The sequence below is a fragment of the Pelodiscus sinensis genome, chromosome 3, assembly GCF_052426305.1.
Source record: "Pelodiscus sinensis isolate ZL-2025 chromosome 3, ASM5242630v1, whole genome shotgun sequence".
Classification (NCBI taxonomy): domain Eukaryota; kingdom Metazoa; phylum Chordata; order Testudines; family Trionychidae; genus Pelodiscus; species Pelodiscus sinensis.
Genome location: NC_143054.1, coordinates 193,082,342 through 193,104,492, shown reverse-complemented (window position 1 = coordinate 193,104,492; position 22,151 = coordinate 193,082,342). Strand labels below are relative to the sequence as shown.

Here is a 22,151-nt window from a genome sequence, read left to right as displayed (position 1 = left end):
ATAAGCCGAATTGTTTTGGGGAAAAAAATCCCACTGTGAAGAGCGGGAGTTGGCTTATGAACGAGTTCTAAAAGGCAGAGTAGTAGCGGGGGTCCCTGCGCGAACTGGGACACAGCAGTCCTGGATTGCACTGGGTCCCAGATGTCCGGCAGCTCTTACTACATTTAAAAAGCAGAGCAGCAGTGGTATAGGACCCAGCCCCTCCCCGCCCAACTTACAGACGAAAAAATAGTAAAAAGTCACTGGCCCGTTTATAAGGTCTCAGACCGCTGTGCTCTGGAGTCGGCTTTTGAACGAGTCAGTGACGTTTTTACCATTTTTTTTCTCTGTAAATTTGAGGGGCTTATAAATGAGTGGGCTTATGTTCGAGTATATACGGGGGATATGTTGCATTTGTTGTTACTGTTTTTTAAACTAACAATAAAAGAAAAAATGCAATTTACATTATTTATATAGTGTGGAATTCACTAGATTTGTGCAAATGCTCTTCACTGCTTAAACCCTGAGTTTGTGCAAGAGAATGCAAGAAGTCATTTTTACCCAGGAAGCAATGAAACCACCGCATGGGGAACACTGCAGATAGTTAAAATGTCATCAGTAGTTAGTATCTAAAAGCTCAGATGGGAGCCTAGCTATGCTCCCTATGGGAGGGAGAAAGGTGGTGGAGTGAACCGCACTGCTGGCTCCCTTCCCATAGGCTGCTAATTCCTTTCCCTCAAAAGTGGACGGTGAGTGGCCTGCCAGCAATAGGAGTGGAGGGAACCTTAGCTCCATCTCTTTGAGTTTCCATGTTTGTTCTGCACAGTTACCTTATATCCTGCCCTACAGCCAGGGGGAGGCAGGGATTGTGAACCTCGAAGCTGAAATAAGATGATTCCTGCCTTGCTTCTGGGGCAGCGCAGCCTCACACTGTTGAGCATCATTATAAGGTTTTGTGAAAAAAAGATACCACATGTTAAGGACACACTCATAAGCTATGGCTAATATTTTGAGGTTTGTTTTTTTAACAACCACTGCATAAGGGAATTTCAGTAATTGACACCGTACAGCATGTTTTGCTGTAAGTGGGTAGTAATGCACATAGTCTCATCGGATGGGGAAAAATGTACTGGGAAAACCTGTGCCATTTGTACTTAGTTAGGGTAAATGTGGACTCCTTTTTAGTTTGGGTAAGCGATGACTGTTCTTTGAATTTGCTGTTTTAAAATAGTCACGATGCTCTATTATATATTTAATTTATGACTTTGAGAACTTTCATACAGTGACTTGGCTTTTTACTTTATAGGGGAAAGCAGCAGTTTCTCCACCATGGAAACATCTATAGAGCGATCGCTGGCTTAAAAAGGTAAGTGTCTTCTATTTTTTCTTTCTTTAGCGTTTTTTTTTAAAACTGTGTTTATAGTAGAGATGTAAAATCCCATTTAATCAGTTAACAATCCATGCAGGGCTGCCACCGTCCCTCTGTCTCTTCCCTCCCCCCCCCCGTTCCTGCCCTGCGTGGGGCTGCTGCTGGCCCCTGCCTGCCCTCTCAGGCCTGGTTGCTATCTCTGCTGATCCTGGCACCGAGGCTGCCACCAGCCCTGCCTGGGGCTCCCGGCTCTGAGCAGGGCTGCTGGCTCCCATCTCGGCCTGTGGTACATTGGGCCCAATGGGGCTGGAGTAGCCCTCTGGGGCTGCTCCCAGGTACCACTTAACCATTACCCAGTAAGCATCATCGTTACTGGGTGATGCTTACTGGGTAACCATTTTATCCATTCACCTCCCTATTTCATAGACCACTGTGGCTCAAAGTATAGCTTAATGCTGCTATGTCATGTGGTTAATGTTAGTAGCAAATAGAACTTGTTCCACGGCAAAGGATGACCGTTTGGAAATGAGAATGATTAGGGCCAGTGAGCATAAACACATCAGTTGCTTTTTTGTCCGAGTGGCTGTGAGTTTACTGAACCTTACAATATCTCCTAAAAGCAACCTATCCTGACAATAAGGAATGGCGGGTGAAAGGCTAATGCTGCAGATGCCCTCCTTCCCACCCCCCCCCCACATTCATGTTCAAATCCAGAACATCCTAACATTTCCGGCATTTACCAGGGTCATCTTATTCCCAGACCTGCTCAAACCCCTTCATGAAGGATCAGGCCTCATTCAAGTGTCAGGTCTGCTGGAAAGGGACGTTAACCCCTTCTTAGGGCTTGTGAAGACCAGCCATTCCCACCAGTTAATTCAGTGATGGGCAGCCTGCTGCCCGCAGGCCACATGTTGCCCATTGGGGTTCTGCGTGTGGCCCATGACACATTTTGTTTACCGTTGCCCATGTGCAGGGTCAGCAGATTCCACTGGTTTCCATTTCAGTAGTTTTTTTTTCTCAGTCTTGGTTATGATGATCTTGCAGCCCACTGAGATAGAAGAGGGCCACTCCTACAGCTCGCCCGCTGGCCTGGATTGTCCATTGCTGAGTTAATTTAATCTCCTCTCAGGCAAAAAAAAAAAAAAAAAAAAAAATATCTCACCTGTGCTGCTAGCCTTGAATGTAGCTGGCATTACCCACCTGCAGCCAAGATCTCGTCATATTTGCTCCCACCTGCAAGAGGTGTATGCCATCTGGGCACCACGATCACACGCGGTTTTGAGCAAAGCTGTCCTGCGTCAACAACTGGACCCTGTCTGAGTAGGCCAAAAACTTAGGGAGCTACCTCTAGTCTGGCAGGTGCCACCAAACTGTGCATGACACCCTTTCACATAATATCCGAGTCTGTGGTGAAATTTCTTCTGCTGCATATGTTGTTCCATTTGGCTGATGTGGGCACCGTGATGTCTGTCTCTGATATCGGTGTGCTTAAGTGGAGGGTGGCATGCTCCATATGCTAGTTGAATGTAGAATTTTTTTAGTGCAAAAAATGGTGAAATATTTGTGATTGAGTGTGAAATAGATATATTTCATATTTGATGCTTCTACAGTAAGTGTGTAACAGAACTACCTTGTGAGGCTGTTCTGGCATCTGGTGGATACTGAGATTTCTTAGACTATAAAGGCATTTATTTTTACTGACTAAAGGTGAGAAATCTTCAATTGTGGAATCATTTGGAGAGGAGGGCCTGGGAAAATACTAGACAAGAAAGGGCTGCAATTTTTTGGACTCAATCTAGTTTTGGGTTTCATTGTGTGAGGGGGCTGGGTGGCATTTAGTGGCTTATGATGATCTGATGTTTCCTTCCGTTGTTAAGCTCTCTGAACATCCAGAAAGATAGGACCTTGCTTGCACCCTTGTGCTTGAAGGGGCTCCGTACAGAATGTAGAATGAAAAAATAGTAAATGAACGGATGACATGGCAGTGCTGTAGCTGTGTGTAGTGCATTATCTTACGTCATTGGGGCTAGTCGTAAGTCAGTGAGGGAAACTGTTGAGTAGAGTGTGTATTTCATTAAATAGGCATATCTACTTAACAGCTTGTAGAAGCATGTGGATTCTGACACTGACCCGTGCAAATAAAAGGCATTTGCTTCCCAGGATGATCTGCCCTTGCCCGCCTGGCTTCAGCTGGTTTTGGTGTCCAGAGTACCCCTAAGTTGTGCCAATGCGTTGTCAGGAACTTGCACTCTGACCCAGTGTACTCTTATTGTTGCTTTTGTTTGTGTTTTAAATTGTTAAAATGCTCCCACTGTGATTCTCCTCTGGGCACATGTCCACATTGCTAAAACAATTAAAACCAAAAATATTAACTTACGTCATCCGAAAATAGACACTTCCTTGGAAGTTAACAGAAATACACCCCCAACGACTCTCATGGAAAAAGTCTGAGTAGACAGATGGAGCTGTGTTATTCGGGGGTATGGGAAAGGTACTTGCGGTAACTCCCATGGAAGACTCAGGACAAAATTCAGAAGTGATATAATTGCTGATCTAATTGACTCTTCTGTTCTGGAGAACTAACTGTGGATACAAGACAAGGTAGGGGAGGCTGCCTTTTTGTACACCCTCCTGTAACTTGCTGATGGTGTTACATTCCCCTCTCTCTCTCTAGGTGTGAATTATTTGTCCTGCACAGATGGCAGTACTTAACCACTTGTAGCCATATTTAGCCCATTTACTCTGATTGGGTAAACTTGGACTACTGTTTGGGCACAGCTGAATTTGGGCTGCAGCTTTGACAGTGGGGATATAAGTGACCAGTTGAATCACTACTTGACTACTCACCCCCCCCCCCCCAGCTGCCTCTGTATAAGAGGCAGCAAGGAGGGGAGCAGGAGCCGGTGCTGGGGGGAGTCGGCTTTAGTTCCTCCCAGCCCTATCTCCATTGGGGGGGGGAGGGAGAGGCGAGGCAAAGCCACAGCAGGGAACCTGTAGCAAGCCAGGACTGCTCCAATCCCAGGGAATAAAATTAGCTAAGTCGGTGGAGTTTCTCTGCTTCGCTCTGCAGTTTAAATGTCGTAGGAACTAGGTGTGCAGGCAGCCCGGCTCTTACTACATTTAAACTGCAAAGTCACAATGGGGGTGGTGAGGCTTCCCCCCCCCCCATCACCTAATCGATGGAATGTCCATCGACTACTTGATTTGCTAATTAAATGCTACTTAACATCCCTACTTTATACCATATCCTGAGGGTCAACAGACTTTCTACGTTTACACTGAATAAATGAGAGCAGAATTTGGTTCCAGGGCCCTCTGCCAAAAATACGTTGACACGTTAGGCATTCACATCCAGGAATCTGGGCAGAACACTTCAGCTGATACCCAGTATCTCAAAGTTGCAAGGTGGGAAAAGCAGTTTTTTGGGTAGCTAACTTGCTAAGAACATAGGCCATTACATACCGAGCGAAACCATCATGAGTTAGTTCCCTTTGTACTCCTTTGTGTTCTTCCATCCTGCACTCACTCTTGTAAAGGGTCCTGGACATCCAGTGCAGAACATTCAGATTCAGTCCAGAAAACCACCCCAGCCAGTAGAGCTACTGGATATAAATTTACATGGGGCAGCATTGACATGCCTATGAGTGGTGTGGGGGCTTTGAACTCTCTCCCTTGGCATGGAGTCTTGTCTATCTTTCCTCTTTTGTTCAGGGTAAGAAAAGGGACTGAGATTCCATGACACATAGATTATGTATTTTTTCTTGCTGGTCACGCAGAATAGGAGGCTGACTTAAGGCTCCTCCAAAAACTTGGCCATAATATGGCATTCAAACTCAACCAGATATCCCCTCATACATCCAAGTTATCTGAGAGAAGACACAACTAAACATATTTAAAAACAAGAAGAAAATGCTGCAATATTTCTAGAATATAAAGTTCACCAAAACTGCTCTTCATACAGAACGAGATGCAAAGTGGTATCTCAACCACATCATCACATTGACAAAATGTCATTGAATACACTAACAAGAAAGAAATTATTCCAATTGCTTCAGTATATGTTTGATCAATCTAGTAACTTGAACAAGCTCTCTGCTCCTTCCCTATGCGTCAGACCTTTTGTAAATGTCATGATGCCCTCTTGCAGTTTGAAAGAATAGTAATTCTCTCCCACTCCAGAAGCCATGACTCCTGACTCAGTTTGGGTTTTTTTGGATGGAGATAAGTCTTTTCATTGCTTTGACAGGCATGGAAACAAACACCTGTTGGGTTTGGAATGCCAATTCATAGATATTCAGAACCATGGAGTTAGACTGGAGGTCCCCTCCTAAAACTGTGGTGGTATTTTAAACAATTTATCTGGAGTTTTCACTCACTCAAACAGGTGTGAAACTTTGTAATCAGTGGAGCTGCATTGCTCTTAAACCAATTCAAGCGTGAGGAGAACCATACCTGATGAGTTTGTATCTCTTGGTAATTTTTTGCTAGGGTTGCAGAAGCACCGTGAGCCAAATTCTACTCCCTATAGTAGTGTGGATCTGGAGTAACTCTGTTGGCATCAGTGTAGCTACTTTGGATCCATGCTGGTGTAAGTGAGGGCAGGGCCTGGCCCTGGACAGTTGCTCCCCCATTGTATGCTAAAGACCCAGTTTTACTATCTGATACGTGGCTATTACTCCCACTATGAAAGTGATGGCAAGTATCTCAGAGCAGAATTGGCTCTAAGAGTTACTGGCTAGAGACCACTGCATCCCCTGCCAAATCACCCAATTCTTTACCCTCAGATGCATAATAGGGGCATTTTTTACCCAAGATTTAGTCTTGATCTCCCTGACAGTACTGGATAACCTCTTATTGTTTTTAATAAACATTGCAATTAAGTAATTTTGTCCTGAGGCTAAATTTTCCATCTCAGTTACCCGTGGCTCTATAGCATCCATTCTGTCTATGAATCCTTCTTCTGTTCTTTTAATCAGGTCCATTGACTCCTGTAGTCGATCTAATCCGTTATGCATGAGGTTCCTGGCTTTTGGAAATGGAGTTCTTTACCACAAACAAGTCAGCTTCTGTTCTCGACAACAAGTACTGCTTTTTGAGGCAGAGTGTAGACTCTTTTTTTCCTTCCGATGGACAAGGTTTTCATAACAAAATCCTCTTATTCTTACCATATTTCTAGGTCAGGAATGCTTAAATTATCTTCTGCCATTAAAACTCGAAGCCAACAGGCTAAAACAACAATTAAAAAGGAAAAGAAAAACAAACTAAGATTCCTGAAGCCAGATGAAACACTATTTTCCACATCCTCTCTGCTGTTCGTGCCTATGTACTTCCCATACTTCCCTCCAAAAGAATGTTTTGTTTAGCGACCACAAAATCTAGTTATTGGAGCCTCATTGGAAAAGGTGAACGCAGAAGTGGGGGAGGGGAAACAATGGGGGAAAGGTTGACAAATTGCAGAGTGAATGGGGAGGAAAATCAGGAACTGATGTTTTGAAAGGAGGAGGAGGGACTGTGGGAACCATTAACCAGGGGAGAAAACCACAATGAGATCTGCAAAACAGGCTGACGAATTAGTCTTTCAGGTTGGCGGCAGTAGTCGTTAGTGGGTTGTCAGATTGTTTGTCATGCAGCTGATGCACATCTTAGGTGGAGTCAAATGTTTTGAAATAATGCTCGCGTACAGTCTTTTTCATGTTTTATTGAAATATTTATACAGTAGTGTCCAAACACTGTGGTGCACTCCTATAAGGCAATGAACTATATAAAAATTGGGGATGGGGATGAGAAGGATGTTGCAGACTTGTATGGCTTTCGAGACTATCTAGAGTTGTTACAATTAATTATAACAAATATTTTGAAGAGATATGAAATGTATGCTTCATGACTCTTAAAAATCAGGATGAGACCTAATGTGCAAGGAAGATTATCCCATGTCTGTCTGCCTTATACCTTCCTCTGAAGAATCTGTGCAGGTTGAACCTCTCTAGTCCGTCACTTTCTGGTTTGGCAACATCCATGGTCTGGTATGATTACAGTTAGCTGGATATCCACTGATCACGGGTGTAGCCAAGTTTCCTGCGGTCCCATAAAGTTTATTGCCACCAGTTCTGCCTCTCAGTGTTTTGTGCTGTTGTTTAGTTTTAATTTATCCCTACATGTCTTCTAAGAGCTCAGTAAGCAGTGGAAGTGTTGGTAATGCTGCTAGACAATATTGACTGCCCCGGTACAACAAATTATCTGGTTTTGGCACTGGTCAGGACCTGAAGGTGCTAGATAAGAGAGGTTCAACCTGTACTAGCCATTGTCAGAGACAGGATCCTGGGATGGATGGATCATAGGTCTGACCCAGTCTGGCAATTCCTGTGTTTGTAGTGATCTTGAATGCAGTTTTAGGTAGCAAAGAGATTTTGAGCTGTGAGATTTTGTGGAGCCTTTTCAGTTAAACAAAGCGATCTTTAAAAAAAATGGTTGATTGTCCTTTTAAAGGCTTAATGCTTCCCTTGGGTGCTTCCATGCTGCTCCCATCACCCTGTACATAGGAACAAAAATTGAAGCTAAGTAGCTATTGCTTTTGGCTGACATGGTTTTCTTACACAACAATTTTTGTTAATGGATGATTTGTATAATTTTCCATCGCAGGGGATTTTTTGCCATTAAGACGGAGAGATACTTTATTGTGTTTTGCAAAATGTACCGAGGAGTTATGTGAAGCATTTAAATCGTATTATTATTTTATTTTGATATTTATGTTGCACTAGTACCCAGAATGGCAAACCAGGTTTGGGATGCCATTCTGAACAGACACATGAAGACACATTTTCTGCCCTGAAGAGGTTACAATATGCAAACACAAGTGGGGCAGGAAGGGTTCAGTTTGCAGAGGAGGGATATAATTCAATATATGTATATACATTGTATGTTACGTGACAATTAATGTCACCCTCCCTTCCGTGAAGTCACTGGCGAGTGGGTCATTTCCTACTGTTATCTAAACCTGGTAATGATCATATAGCTCAGGAGTGGGCAAACGGCCCTCCACAGGCCGGATCCAGCCTGCCAAGCTGGTGAATCTGGCCTGCAGCTGCCCTCCGACCCACAGGCCAGTCAGGGCCTGGAGGCGGGGGAGTATGCGAAGTCTCCTTGCCTCTGCAAGAGTGCACGGCGGCTAGAGAGACATGCCAGCTGTTTTAAAACAGCCACGTTTATCTCTAGCTGCCGCGTGCTTTTGATGGGTGAGGGGAGGGAGCTTAGTGTGCTTCCCACCCTCAGGCCAATCGCAGTCTGGGGGTGGGGGGCGCGCAAAGTCTTTTGTGCCCTGACCTCGCCCTGCCAGGGGTGTGCAGCGGCTGGGTAGACACGATGCTGTTTTAAAACTGCTGGCGCGTGTGTCTAGTCGCCGTGCGCTCTTGCAGGGGCGAGGAGACTTCATGCGCTTCCCCTCCCCCCAGGCCCTGATTGGCCTAGGGGCAGGGAAAGTGCATGAGGTCTCCTCCTGCTAGGCGCCTAGAGGGAGCTGCCAGCTGTTTTAAAACAGCTGGAGTTTCTCTCTAGGGAGCAGGGCAGAGCAGGGAGCATGTTCAGGTTTGTTTGCCCCTGTGCTTCCCAGCCAGAATGAGGAATGGAGCAAACGGTGCCTTTTCCCCTTGCTCCCTGACGAAGGGAAACAGGCAGCAATGTTCCCATTCAAATCGGTGGAGGGGGAGCTTCAGCCCCCCCCCCCCCCCAGTCTTCCCTACAAGGCATGTAAGGGAGTGTCTACACAGCAGGGCTTAATTTGAAATAAGCTGTGAAAATTGAACTACGTCAATTGCATAGCTTTGGAACCTCTACACAGTACTTATTTCAAAATAGAGCATGCTTCCTCCGACTTCCCTTACTCCTGGTACAATGAGGGTTACAGGAATCAGGGTAAGAAGTCCTCCAGCTTCACACTATTTCGAAATAACTGCCTGCTGTGTCGACATGAACTGTCACCACCTCGCCCCCCTTCACATTCCCCTTCGCCTCCTGCCGTGGCTCTCGGCTGACTTCTGTGCCACCCAGCTGGGCCACCGTGGGGGAGCCCAGTTGGCCGCTTGCTCCCCTGCAAAAGCCTGGCTGAGCGGCGAAGAAGGGGGACGGGGCGGTCATGTACATGGCCAGGGGGCGGTGCCTGGGCGAGTGTGCATCCCTGACAAAGACAGAGGAGAGTGGAGAGAGAGTGAGAGGCAGTAGGGGGAGAAGAGAAAGAGACAGAGAGAGGCAGAAGGCGGAGGAGAGCTGAGAGAGAGGGGAGGATGCAGGAGGAGGAGGAGAGAGAAAGAGACACAGAGCAAGAGACTGAAGGCTCAGGAGAGAAGACCGACATGGAGGAGAAACCTGAAAATCCCGTCTTATGACGGGCTAATGGCTAGTTTCAAAATAACGTTAGTGATTTTGAAATAATGTTGCTGTGTAGACATACCCTAAGAGGCCTTGTGGTTGGGGCAGTTCCTGCCGGGGAGGGGAGCATGCCTCAGTCAGTCCCTTTCACCTGTGATTTGTCACTTTTCTCTCTGGTTTTGTGAGAAGCAATCCCATTCTAGGCACATTCCATTCCGGACACAACCAAACCCTGCCCTTGATTTAAGCTATGATAAGAGGAAGCTGTACATGTAATTTGGTGGCCCTCATTCTTACCATTTAGGAGGAGTTCTTGAACAAACAATGCAGATGGACAGACACAGACAAACTCTTTCAAATACATAGTAGATAATGCATTTGTTAGGGGTCCATCACTCTATTTTAGATACTGTATATGAGCCAAGGGTACAAGCATGAACTTCGGCTCAAAACTTGACCTGCAGGCTGCACAGAAACACCTGGAAATTGAAAAGACTTTTGCTTGTTTATGAATTATCATTGTTGAAGCTTTGTAATTGGGGGCTGATTGATTTTTCTCCATCTGTGTGGGCTACTGGTTATGGTGACCTTATGTTGCGGAGTGGGAGTTTTGTCACTAATTTCAGTGGAGGCAAAGAGAGTAAGAGAGAAGAAAAAACCAGCAAGAATTCATTCAGTAGGCAGATAAGTTTGGATAAAACATTTGATTCATTTTTGTGTCTCCGTTTGCCCTCCTAAAACTTCATGCTTAGCCCTGTCATTGAGTACTGCCAGATCATTTGCGCAATGGATATTTTTTCTCAGATTCGCCCACATTCATACCTCATGCGCATGATAGCTGTAGATTTGTGAATTTATTGTTCTCATGTGAGGTTAGAGAGAGCTATTGAAAAAATGCAAAAAAAAAACCAAAAAAAAAGGTGGTGTGGTGGTGGTTGTTTTGAATAGTATTTCCGCCTGTCCGGAATGAAGAACTCCAGAAAATACCACAAAATGTTTTTCCTCATTAGATTTCCATCCCATGGTGTTTGCTTATCACTACTTCCCCATTTATTGCAAGTGGGACAGCTTCAGCAGGAAAGACTGAGCGCGCCCTGTCCTGGAATACCCAGTGATTAGGGTACTTACCCAACAGGTGGGAGACCTGAGTTCAAGTCACAGCTTCATATCAGGAAAAGTGGGCTTTACTTGGCTCTCCTACACTATGGATGAGTGTCTTCAACCACCTGGCTATTCATTACAGTTGTGGGTGGGAGGGTTACTTCTCCTTGGCTGTGTTTGATCATGCCTACTGGACAGGACACAGCACAAGAGTCTGTCTAAGAGCAGGCTATTTACCCACAGATGAGACGGAATCTATTTGTGAATCTTGCAGAGAATTACACGAGTTGTGCTGAACTGCATGATGGTGTTAGGGCTTAGGTAGCTGTTCTCGTTCCCAGCAGCAGAAATTTGGGCACTACAGCCACTCCCCAACTTACGAACACACCAACTTACGACCATCCGTACTTACAACCAACCTCCCATTAACCCCATTATAATATTTTTGAGTTGAGAACCATGTACGTCAATTTTTTTTAACAACGTGGGTAGCGCGTTTAAGGGTATTTCTGACTTAGAACCAAATTGAGTTACGACCAGGTGTTTGGAACATAACACATTCATAAGTCGGAGACTGCTTATATGGAGACTTTACTAGTGAAAATGTTGGAATCTAGAGACATAGGCAGCAGCTGAGTGGTGGTTTTCTGAATGCCAGTAGTGCCTAAAGGGGCATTTAAGTGCCTAAGTCCTGGCTGCAAATCTTTTGTGGTTTGCCCGTTTCCGGACAGAACCTTTGGGGTTTTTTTTCCCCCAAGAGATTCACACTTTATCTGGTGAAGTTTACATATTACCTGTTGTAGGTTCGTTGAGTAGTATGGAGCCTGCGCCGTTGGCAAAGGTTTCGCTGAACAAATCCTCCTTGATTGCAATGCCTGTGAAAATAGGAATCTGAGAACACGAGTGCTACTCAGCATAAGAATTTCTCTTTACAGTCTATGCAAATGACTGCGTGGCAAAGTGAATTGCTATCCAAAGATTTGACTGTGATGCTTACAGTTTCATTTTCTCCGATCCACTGAGAAATTTTCTAAACTCACCAGGTTGTGTAAGCCAAAAAAAAAAGTAGGAAATGGCTCCCAAAAAGAAGTGACTGCCAGATCTTAGAAGCAAATATTGAGCTATTGGGCCTGAAACACAATGTACAAGTGTTCCTTTGCCAAGATTTGCTTGTTAAAAGTACATGGCATGGGTAAAGCGGCTATTGGGTTACATTGTGTTAATCAGGCAAAAATATATGGAATGCTGTATCGTGCTTAAAAATACATGCAAATTCTGCTTTTCCAATGTGCTTCTATTTTTGACACTTTTATTTGTTTTTCATTATTCAGAATTTTTATTAAACATTGAAATGAAAAGTGGGGAATGAATCTGTTCTGATTTATATAAGTGCTTACTGATGAACAGCAGGCTGTGGAAGTGAATATTATAAACAAAATGACAATGTGTGTGGGGTTTTTTTTTTTTTTCATTCTGAACTGTCAGTTGGGGAAATGGCTTTGGAATTGCTGCATGGGTTATCAGATAATTAACATGCCGAGGGGCTGCTGTTCAGAAATGAAAAATACTCTCTCCAAGTATCTTAGATGTGCAATAATTTGACTCTCTTAAATTTGTTATGCAGTGAGTCTTTAGATAAATGGCGCATAACCACACACACCTTTTGCTGTGGGAAAAGAGTAAACAAGGCCTCCAAATTATCAAAAGCATGTGCCCAGTTCCTGTGGAAGCAATTCTTGATGTCCACATGCAAGGTGAAAAGACTGTTATCTAATTGGAGCTTTTCTGTAATACAGACCAATGACCATCATCCAGTTTTATCTTCATAAAATCAAGCTTATAACATTTGGCTGCTCTATTGTATATCTTGTAGAAAGACATCCAGTCCTGATTTAAAGAGTGCAAGTGATGGAGAATTTTCCAGGTCCATGATGTCAGTTGTTCCAGTAGTTAGTTATCCTCACTGTTTAAACATTTGAATCATAGTTTTTAGTCTGAATTAGTGAGCTATTTCTTCTAATTTTTTTTTCCTGGAGGAACCAGAAATCTTAACTCCATGTAAGTACTTGTAGACCACAATCAGGTCACGTTTCAACCTTGTCTTGGATAAACTGAATAGACTGTACTACTTACATTTCACCTTACAAGGCAGATTTTCCTGACCTGGAATCATTCAAATAGCTCAGGTCTGAACCCTTGGGAATTTTTCACCATCCTTTTTGAAGTGCGGACACAGTATCACACGGGAAGTATGTGGCAAAACAGGGAGTGTAACCTGAGTTTGAGAGTTCCAGGTGAGCATCCTGAACAACCATGACATTTCTTTCTAAGCACAATCCTGTAACCCTTGATTTAACTCCAGGGGAGTTTGGGGTGCATGAGGAATACAGGATGAGGCTGTTAGGGCCATATTTTTAACGATATTTAGACTCCTAAAGATGGAGGCAGGTGTCTAATGGGATTTTCAAAAGTTGCTGAGGTGCCTAAATACCTTAATGATCCTTTTTCTTCTCATTGATTTATCCTCAGTGAGCATCTTTTCTCTCCCTCCTGCCCCCCCCCTTCCTCCCCGCTCTACAATCTTCTTTCTTTAGGCAATTCATTGCATAGTCCACGGGTGGGGAACCTTTTTTGGATCGGGGACCACTGACCCACAGAAAAATCAGTTAGGGGCTGCATACAAGTGAGAAGCAAAAAAAACCCCAAACAGAACTCTCACACTCTCAGTGACATGGCCCCCAACTGAAAAGAAGAAAGACATTCCCCTTGTACACAGGAGCCTTGAGGGGGGACACCCAGGCTACTACTTTTTGTGTGCCTCCTACCCTGGGGGGCGGGGGATGGCAAGAGGTTGGAGCACCAGCGCCCCACCTGGCCTTATATTCCCCACTCCTGACACAGACATTTTGGAATAATATTTTTCCTCTGTGTAAGTTACATACCTGAGTAACCCATGGCCTGAGGGAATTTTTACTCTGCAAAAAACGTTAAAAAATAAGGGCCGGTTTTTATTTGAGCTGTGGATTTCTGTAGCATGCCAACAGTTTTGCTCATCTACAGTACATTGGCAAAATCCCAAAATCTAACGGACCTGAGTCTTTGCATTTTACGCCATTCTGGAACCATAAAGCGGTCTTGCAGCGGGAGTAAGTTACATGTTTGTCCTTTCACACTGCTGAGGTGATACAAATTGACTGTGGTATACAGGGGAATCAAGCCCTAAGCATGTGGCATTAAAAGTTAATGAAGGCTAAAGCTTCAGGAGTGTGTGCAGTGAATACCAGAGCGCACACCTTTGAAAAAGCATAGCTAGCTAGACTGATGGTGTATGGAATGGTTAGTCACTGAGGACTGGGTCACAACCTCCCATTCTAAAACCCATGAGAGGTTACCTCACAAAGATGAAATCCCTCCCAAGTACCCTGTCACGGAGACTCCATCAGGCTGGTCTCCTCAGTGAATAGGCCCTAGATGATTCCTCTTGGGTGTACTTGGATCTCCAGGTGGCCAAAGTCATCTGCATAGAGAGACTGTGTTTCCGATACCTATTGTGGCTCTGTCCCTCAGCAGGACTCCCTGCACCAAGAGCCGTGTTTAAAAGTGGGGAGGAGACTGAGTGAGAAAGGTGATACAGCCTCAGGATAATGCAGGGCTGGAGTACAGATGTGTTAATCACCAGTCCCCTTCTCCTGGCTTGGTCACTCTTTGCCTGAACAGTGTGTGGACCCCTAGACCTGCTGAAATCTGGGGCCATAGGGGTGCTGCTGTGTGTGAGTGGCATGTAGAGAAATCCTCTCCAGGTGCCTATCTGAGGTGGCTCATCTTCCTATCTCCCTTCCATCCCCAGGGATGCATGTTAGTTAGTGAATTTGGCATTCACAGAGACTAGTGTGAACTGGCTATCCTGGTGTGGTGGTGGTAATCCAGGGGTTGGTGTTCCTTACTCTGTCTGTTGCACTGGTGACCTCGGCAGAATGACTAGAAAGCAGTATTACAAAACAGAACAGCGGAAGGGGTTAAAAGAGTAGTCAAGTTGACTACTCACATTCTCCGCACCCTCCCCCCCTCCCCCCCCCCCCCCGCTTGCTTATACTATATCAGAGGCCAGCAAGGGAGGTGGGGAAGCAGGAGCCAGTGCTGGGGGGAGACAGCTTAAAAGCCGGTTCCCCCCAGCACTGTCTCCATGGTGCGAGGGGGGGTGGGGGCAGAGGAGGCAGGGGCGTAACTGGCTTGGCTCCTACTGCATTTAAACTGCAGAGCCGCTGTGCGGGGTAGTAAGCACCTCCCTCATGGACTAATCGTGTAGCTGATGGAATTTCCACTGACTAGTCGATTAGCTGATTAATCACAGTTTAATATCCCTTCAAGGAGTGAGACTTTATTGCAGATCCTCGTAGTTGATGTGTGTTGCCTATTTTTTTTTTAAATCACTGGTTTCCAGAACACACACGAGGTTGTTTTTTTGTTGTTGTTAGTTGTTTGCCATTGCTGATACTCAACATTAGTAGATATATATGATGGGAACTTGAGTCAAGTGTTTAAAAGTTAATCAGGTTCCCACAGGTCATATTTATTAATAATGAAAGGTGAACATTCAGCATAAATGCCATATTTAAATACTAGTCAAATATTAATTATTGGGGAATAAATGGCCCAGCAAGGATGAGGTTCAACTAAAATGTGCAGTTTACCTTTCATGAAAAAGAAAACTTGTACTAATATTTAACATGTAGCTTTGTTTTAATTATATGTTACATTTCTTCACTCTTCAGTGTACTTTCAGGATAGCTAGTTTTTCCAACTAATAATTGACAGCTTCCCATAGGAAATGATCATTATTGGTATTCTAAAAGCACTTTCTATTTATCCCATTTGGGAAATGAACATTTTGCAAAGATCAGAATAAAGTATGCCCCCAATTATGCTAATGACTTATACCACAAATCATTCATTGCAATGTTTAATAACTTCAGAATCACCTTATGTTCTCTTACAGTGCAAAACCACCTAGCCCCTCCCCTCCCGTGCTTCGAACAACAAAACCCACATAAAACAAGCCACAAATGTTTAATTTAATAACATTGTATTTGCTCCTTTATAGCAAAAAGTGGAAAAAGTACACCTCTCCCACTCTACCCTCTTACACGCTTTGTAAGTTTCTTTGTTTTTTCTTAATTTTAAAACACCTTCAGTGAACTTTTGTTTAATAAGTTTAAGACAGTTAAACATTCCATTGTATCTGTTTGTTATTGCTTACCAATTTTAGTGAGAATTTTAAAAAAATGCTTTATTACAATTTGGTTCTTGGCTAGAGAGACTTTTTTTGTTAAAGGCATTTAGAATAATGATCTATTCAAAGAAGGCTTAAATAATCTAGTGTTGCAAGCATTATCAGAGCTTCTCTTTCTTATACTAGTAACATATGACTTAGTGAAGTGATCAGATGATACTGTAGACATAAGCAACACATAGTTTGTGGAAAATAGTTAAGGATGCCTGCTTTACAGGTTGTTTAATCCTTTTTGCTCGAGTATACATGCTAGCAGTGAATTTTGATGTGCAGTTTGTAGAGCTGTGTTCTGCCTTGTTGGTGACAGAACTGAAGTTGAAGTGATCTATCCTTATGCTACTTTGAACTTGACTGTATATGTTGATGCATGTTAGAAAAAGAGTACATACATGTGTAGAAAGCATGTGGGAGAGTAGAGTCGGAGAACAAGGTGACCTCTTCTGAAAAGGAAAGTCTGTCGCAGGATCATCCTGTATCATAATAGCATATACACCATAACTGTGTGAAGTAATCTCGTCTAATAATATTCAGCTCTTTATAGAATGTTTACATAATTTACATTTTGAAGTTGCTCTAAAAACATTAACACTTGCAACAGAGGGATGCTGTGAAAATGAATTAATGTGATGTTGGTGGAAGAACTGCAAAACTAGAGGGCAAGGAAAGACAAAACCCAGTTGGTGAGTGCTGGGAAGTGAACTGTCCTTCATGAGGAATGCTAGAAAACAGTTTGCATGTGTTTTTCATCTAACAAATGCCTCTGTGTACACCAGGGCTTCTCAACAGGCAGCCCGTTTGTTTGCCACCCACTGTGCACTTTAGGTTTACGTGAGGCTCATGATGCAGCCCGCAGGTGTAAGCCCAAGCAAAAAAGTAGTCAACATAATGGTCTTCTGTTGATATGCATTTTAGAAGTTAAATTCCTGTACTGTCATTGTTCATTAAAAGTGCTGTCATATGGGAGAAATCGGGTAAATATTGCTGATTTATTAATATCAGCCAAACTGACTTAAATGGGGCCTGCATGTTGTGTAGCCTTGCATTAATCTTTGTATTCATGTCCCTCAGTGTGAAAGAAGCTATTTGCATATATATGCAACCACACTTAAGTTGCGGCCCTCAGCATTTGCTGTGAGTATCATTGTGGCCTGCGCTTCCAAAGTTGTATAGCCGTGATGTAGACTGTAAAAGGGTGGGTAAAATATAAGGTCAAAACCACAAGTTTTAAAAAATTAAGCTGAAATTCTGGTTTGTCTTTTGTCTGCTTTGTAAAGTTAGGGTATGTCTAGACTACATGCCTCTGCCGACTGAGGCATGTAAATTAGACATACCGATATAGTCAACGAAGCGGGGATTTAACTATCCCACGCTGCATTAGAATAAAAATGGCCACTGCATTTTGCCAGCTCAGCTGTTTGGCGGCAGAAAGCGGCAGTCAAGATGCGGATCGGTCGGCAAGGGAAGCCTTTGTCGACTGGTCCCTGTAAATGGGAAGCCCTTGCCGACGGATCTGCGTCTTGACTGCTGCTTTCTGCCGCCAAATAGCTGAGCTGGCACAACATGGTGGCCATTTTTATTCTAATGAAGCGGGGAATAGTTAAATCCCCGCTTCGTTGACTATTTCGGTATGTCTAATTTACATGTCTTGGTCGGCAGAGACATATAGTCTAGACATACCCTTACACTTGGTTTCTCTGAAAAGAGATTATGAATTCAGTTTTGAATGACTGAAACATTTTTAAACTATTGTCCAGTACTCTTGAAAACCTCTTTATATAGCCGAACAAATATTCAGAATTATATTTTCCTTTAAAATAATATTGCATTTTCTCACCCAATATGATACATTTCCTACGAAACAGAGGACTGGCATTACTTGAAAAAAGCTTTTTCTTTTGGCTAATTATGGGGATAAAAATCAACAAAAGACTAGATGGAATGCTTTACTCGTGAGACTATTATACTAATGTTCCCTCGGTTACTGTGCATCTAGTGAGTTGTTATAGAAAATACTGGGTGGGCAAAAGTTAACATTTGTAAATGTACTCAAATTGAATGATAAACCTCACTGGTAAACAAAATATTTGCTGCACCATGTCAGTTCAGCTTAGCTATCTGGATATATCACATGGGTATATTTTTCAGACTTTGAAAAAGAGAGAGGAAAAAAACATTTTTGAAAAATGCATGTGTTTTTGACAGATGTTTCATATGGATTATGTTTGAAAAGATGAACACAAATGGTATATTAATCTTCTAGAGGAAGATAGGTTTTTCTACTTTGAAGTGGGGGGAAAAGTGATCTTTATAAAGACTGGAGTACATGATAGAAATTTACATTGCTTCAGATATAATTAGCTGACTGCACATAACCATATTTGTCAAATTAAAATTACTGTGGTAAAATGATTATAGGAGGAATACATGCAAGAATTACATTTTCTATTAATTATATATGTCCTGTTCATGTGCACCATAGCAATTAATATAAACGTCAGTAATTCTCTATGAAAGCACTGAGATTTAAATATTTTGGGATGTTTGTCCCAAATAATAAGATTACTATAAAATCTCGAATATAATGCATATTTTTTTTCTCAGGTTTTTTTCGGTCAAAGTTGGGGTGTGCATTATATATAGGAGTTGTTTAAAGTTTTATTTTGGCAGTTGTGTGTCAGAAGACAACGAACCTCCACTAAGCCGACACCTCGCTAAGATGGCAGTAAACGTGAAATCAACATCAACTGAAATTGCATAGATTCCTAGAATGCTTTAAAATATTTAAAAACAATCAATAATATGAAATTTACGTCTTACTTGTCATATGAATAGTTTATAGTTAGTTAATTGCTGACATTTATGAAAATAAGTTATAAGCATGACACTGGATGTGAAGTTGAATTTTGTTCCCATAGACTAGCAATCATATAGACTTTCAAAAAAAGTATGTAAATCAATAGTCGGGTTGCGCATTATATAGAGTAGTATAGATTTTTTCATTATGATAAAATTTAAAAGTCGGTGTGCATTATACGTCGGTGCACATTATATTCGAGATTTTATGGGATATGCTATTATATAGATAATTACCATATTTACAGTAGACCATATCTCAGATTCCTTTCTCAAACACATCCATATCCAAGTTTCGAAATGGTTTGTGTTTTATTTAATAGCCATGTGAATAATTAGTCATTTCACAGAGACAAGCTGGGTGAGGTAATATCATTTATTGGTACAACTTCTGTTGCTAAGAGAGGCACGCTTTCAAGCGACGCAGACCTCTTCTTCAGGTCTTGGAAAGGCAGTAAAAGTGTCACAGCTAAATATAAGGTCAAACAAATAATGTAACGTAAGTAGTTAGCACATAAAGAATAGAATTGTCAGACAGAGATTAATATAATTTGTTGGGAAGGAGTCAATATGATTTTTGTAAAGGGAAATCAAGCCTCATCAGTCAACAAGCATGTGGACAAGAGGGATCCAGTGGATATAGTATACTTATATTTCAAAAAATCTTTGACAAGGTCCCTCACAAAAGGCTCTTAAGTAATGCTGTCATGGGATAAGAGGAATAGTTCTCTCATGGGTTGGTGACGGGTTAAAAATAGGAAACTAAGGGTAGGAGTGAAAGGGCCGTTCCAAGAATGGAGAGGTAAATAGAGGTATCCCCTAGAAGTCTGTACCAGGCTGAATCCTATTCAACATATTTATGAATGACCTAGAAAAATGGGTAAACAGTGAGGTGGCACAATTTACAGACAATATTCAAAAATAGTTAATTCCAAAGCAGATCTACAAAGGGAATTTATAAAATTGGGTGACTGGGCAACAAATTGGTAAATGAAATCCAGCACTGGTAAATACAAAGTAATGCACACTGGAAAACATCCAAACTATGTATAAAATTGTGAATTCTAAATTAGCTATTACTACCAAAGAGAGAGATCTAGGAGTCATCGTGGATAGTTCTCTGAAAACATCTACTCAACGTGCAGCAGCAGTCAAGAAAGCAAACAATGTTAGGAATCATTGAGAAAGGCATAGGTAATAAGACAGAAAATATCATATTGCTGCTATATAAATCCATGGTACACCCACATATCGAATAGCGTATACAGATATGATTGCCCTCTCTCAGAGAAGATATATTTGAATTGCTAAAGGTTCAGAAAAGGGCAACAAAAATGATTAGGATTGTGCAACAGCTTTTGTATGAGAGATTAATAAGATTTGAACGCTTAAGCTTGGAAAAGAGATGACTAAGAGGGATATGATAGAAGTCTATAAAATCATGACTGGTGTGAGAATGTAAACACAAGGAAGTGCTAGTTACTCATTTTCGTAACACGAGCTAGGGGTCACCAAATGAAATTAATAGGAAGCAGGTTTTAAACAAAGAAAAGGAAGTATTTTTTTCATACAGTGCACAGTCAGTCTGTGAAACACTTTGCACGAAGATGTTGTGATGGCCAAGACTATAATAGGGTTTAAAAAAGAACTAGATAAGTTAATGGAAGATAGATCTATCAGTGGCTGTTAGCCAGGATGGGCAGAGATGGTGTCGCTATCCTCTGTTTGCCAGAAGCTGGGAATGGGTGACAGGAGATGGACCACTTAAAGACTGTCTGTACTGTTCATTCCCTCTGGGGCACCTGGCGTTGGCTGCTGCCTCAAGACAGGATACTGGGCTAGATGGACCTTTGCTCTGACTCCGTATGGCCATTCTTATATACTGCTGGGACCATTCCTAGTGAAGGAATCCATTAACGTTCCTGTAGTCATAGGATGAAAAGGAGGATTCGTGGGTTACAGATTTTTTGTAATAAGCCATGAATCCAGTGTCTTTATTGAGACCATCCTTTTTTAGTTATGAATGTAAGCTTCTAGGCTCATGTCTTGAAATCGTTTTGCAGGTTTCCTTTGAGGATAAGGACTGATGGGTCAGATATAGAGTGAACCTTTTGAGTAAGGTGTTAACCCATAGCTGATTTGGTGTCTTGTATCATTATCCGATGTGAGTTCGTTTGACAGTGTATAGGCAGTCGTGATTGGGCATTCAGGGCATGTGTTGCAATAGGTGTATGTAGAATGCATGGATCATGAAAGGTTGATATTGATCATTGAAGCCGTGGAGATTGTCTGCAAGTTTTATATCTGTTTTTATGGCGGGGTCTGGTGCCCCTTTCAGTCGGTCTGTGGGGAGCTTCCTTTAGATGATAAATGTGAAAAAAGATTTGGCGGAGGGCAGTTTGAAAAGGGGGTTCAGGCCAGATTTTTCAAGGTCGGGTCATGTTTTTATACAATCTTATATTTAGCAGTAACACTCTTATTACCTTTTCCAGACCTGGAGAAGAGCTCTGTGTAGCTGGAATGCTTGTCTCTCACCAAAAGAAGCTGGTTCAATAAAATACATTGCCACCCACCTTGTCTCTCTAATATCATGGGACCAATGTAGCTACAACAACACTGCATACAATAATTAGCCATCGTGTAATTTTTCTGACTGCCCTAATTATTTTTCTTCATATGAAGCCCTTTGATACAGGTCTCGATGCTACTCACTGAGCCAATGAGTCAGGTATGACTCCCGATGGTAATTCTGCTTTTAGACCAATGGGAACAATGTGATCCAGTTTTTCCTTCCTTCCAGGTGCAATTATAGGTCTCGATACAATAAAAATATAATAATTGAATACCTACAGAGGTTCCTATGACATATTTTTCCATTTATTTTAAATTTGAAAGCTAAAATATCTTAATTGATAATCCCAGAAGGGCTATTTTTTCATGAGCTCATTTTTTTTCTCTAAGATTATATAGTTTTTCAGGATATTATCAGTTGTGTAAATTTAGCTATCACACTGAGTAAGGGTCTGATCCTGATCTTGCTCCCATTGTCTTCAGTGGAGCAGGATCAGAGTAAATGGGGCAGCCCCACAGCTGGAATACATGGACTTCAGTGAAATTGTGACAGGTTACACAAACTAAGGATCTGCCGCATACCAATAATAGATAGGTATGATTATTATCTGAGGGTCTGTTGTAAAG

At 42.3% G+C, this 22,151-nt stretch overlaps 1 protein-coding gene across 12 annotated transcripts in view; it reads left to right on the top strand.

Moving 5' to 3' along the window:
* The window catches only part of PLCB4 (phospholipase C beta 4), a 333,392-nt gene that overhangs the window by 25,164 nt on the left and 286,077 nt on the right, over positions 1 to 22,151 (top strand). For all 12 annotated transcript variants that reach the window (XM_075925708.2, XM_075925695.2, XM_075925700.2 and 9 more), the window contains exon 2: positions 1,286 to 1,345. The gene's annotated coding sequence lies outside the window, so the exon portion shown is untranslated. The remainder of the gene's footprint in view (positions 1 to 1,285; positions 1,346 to 22,151) is intronic.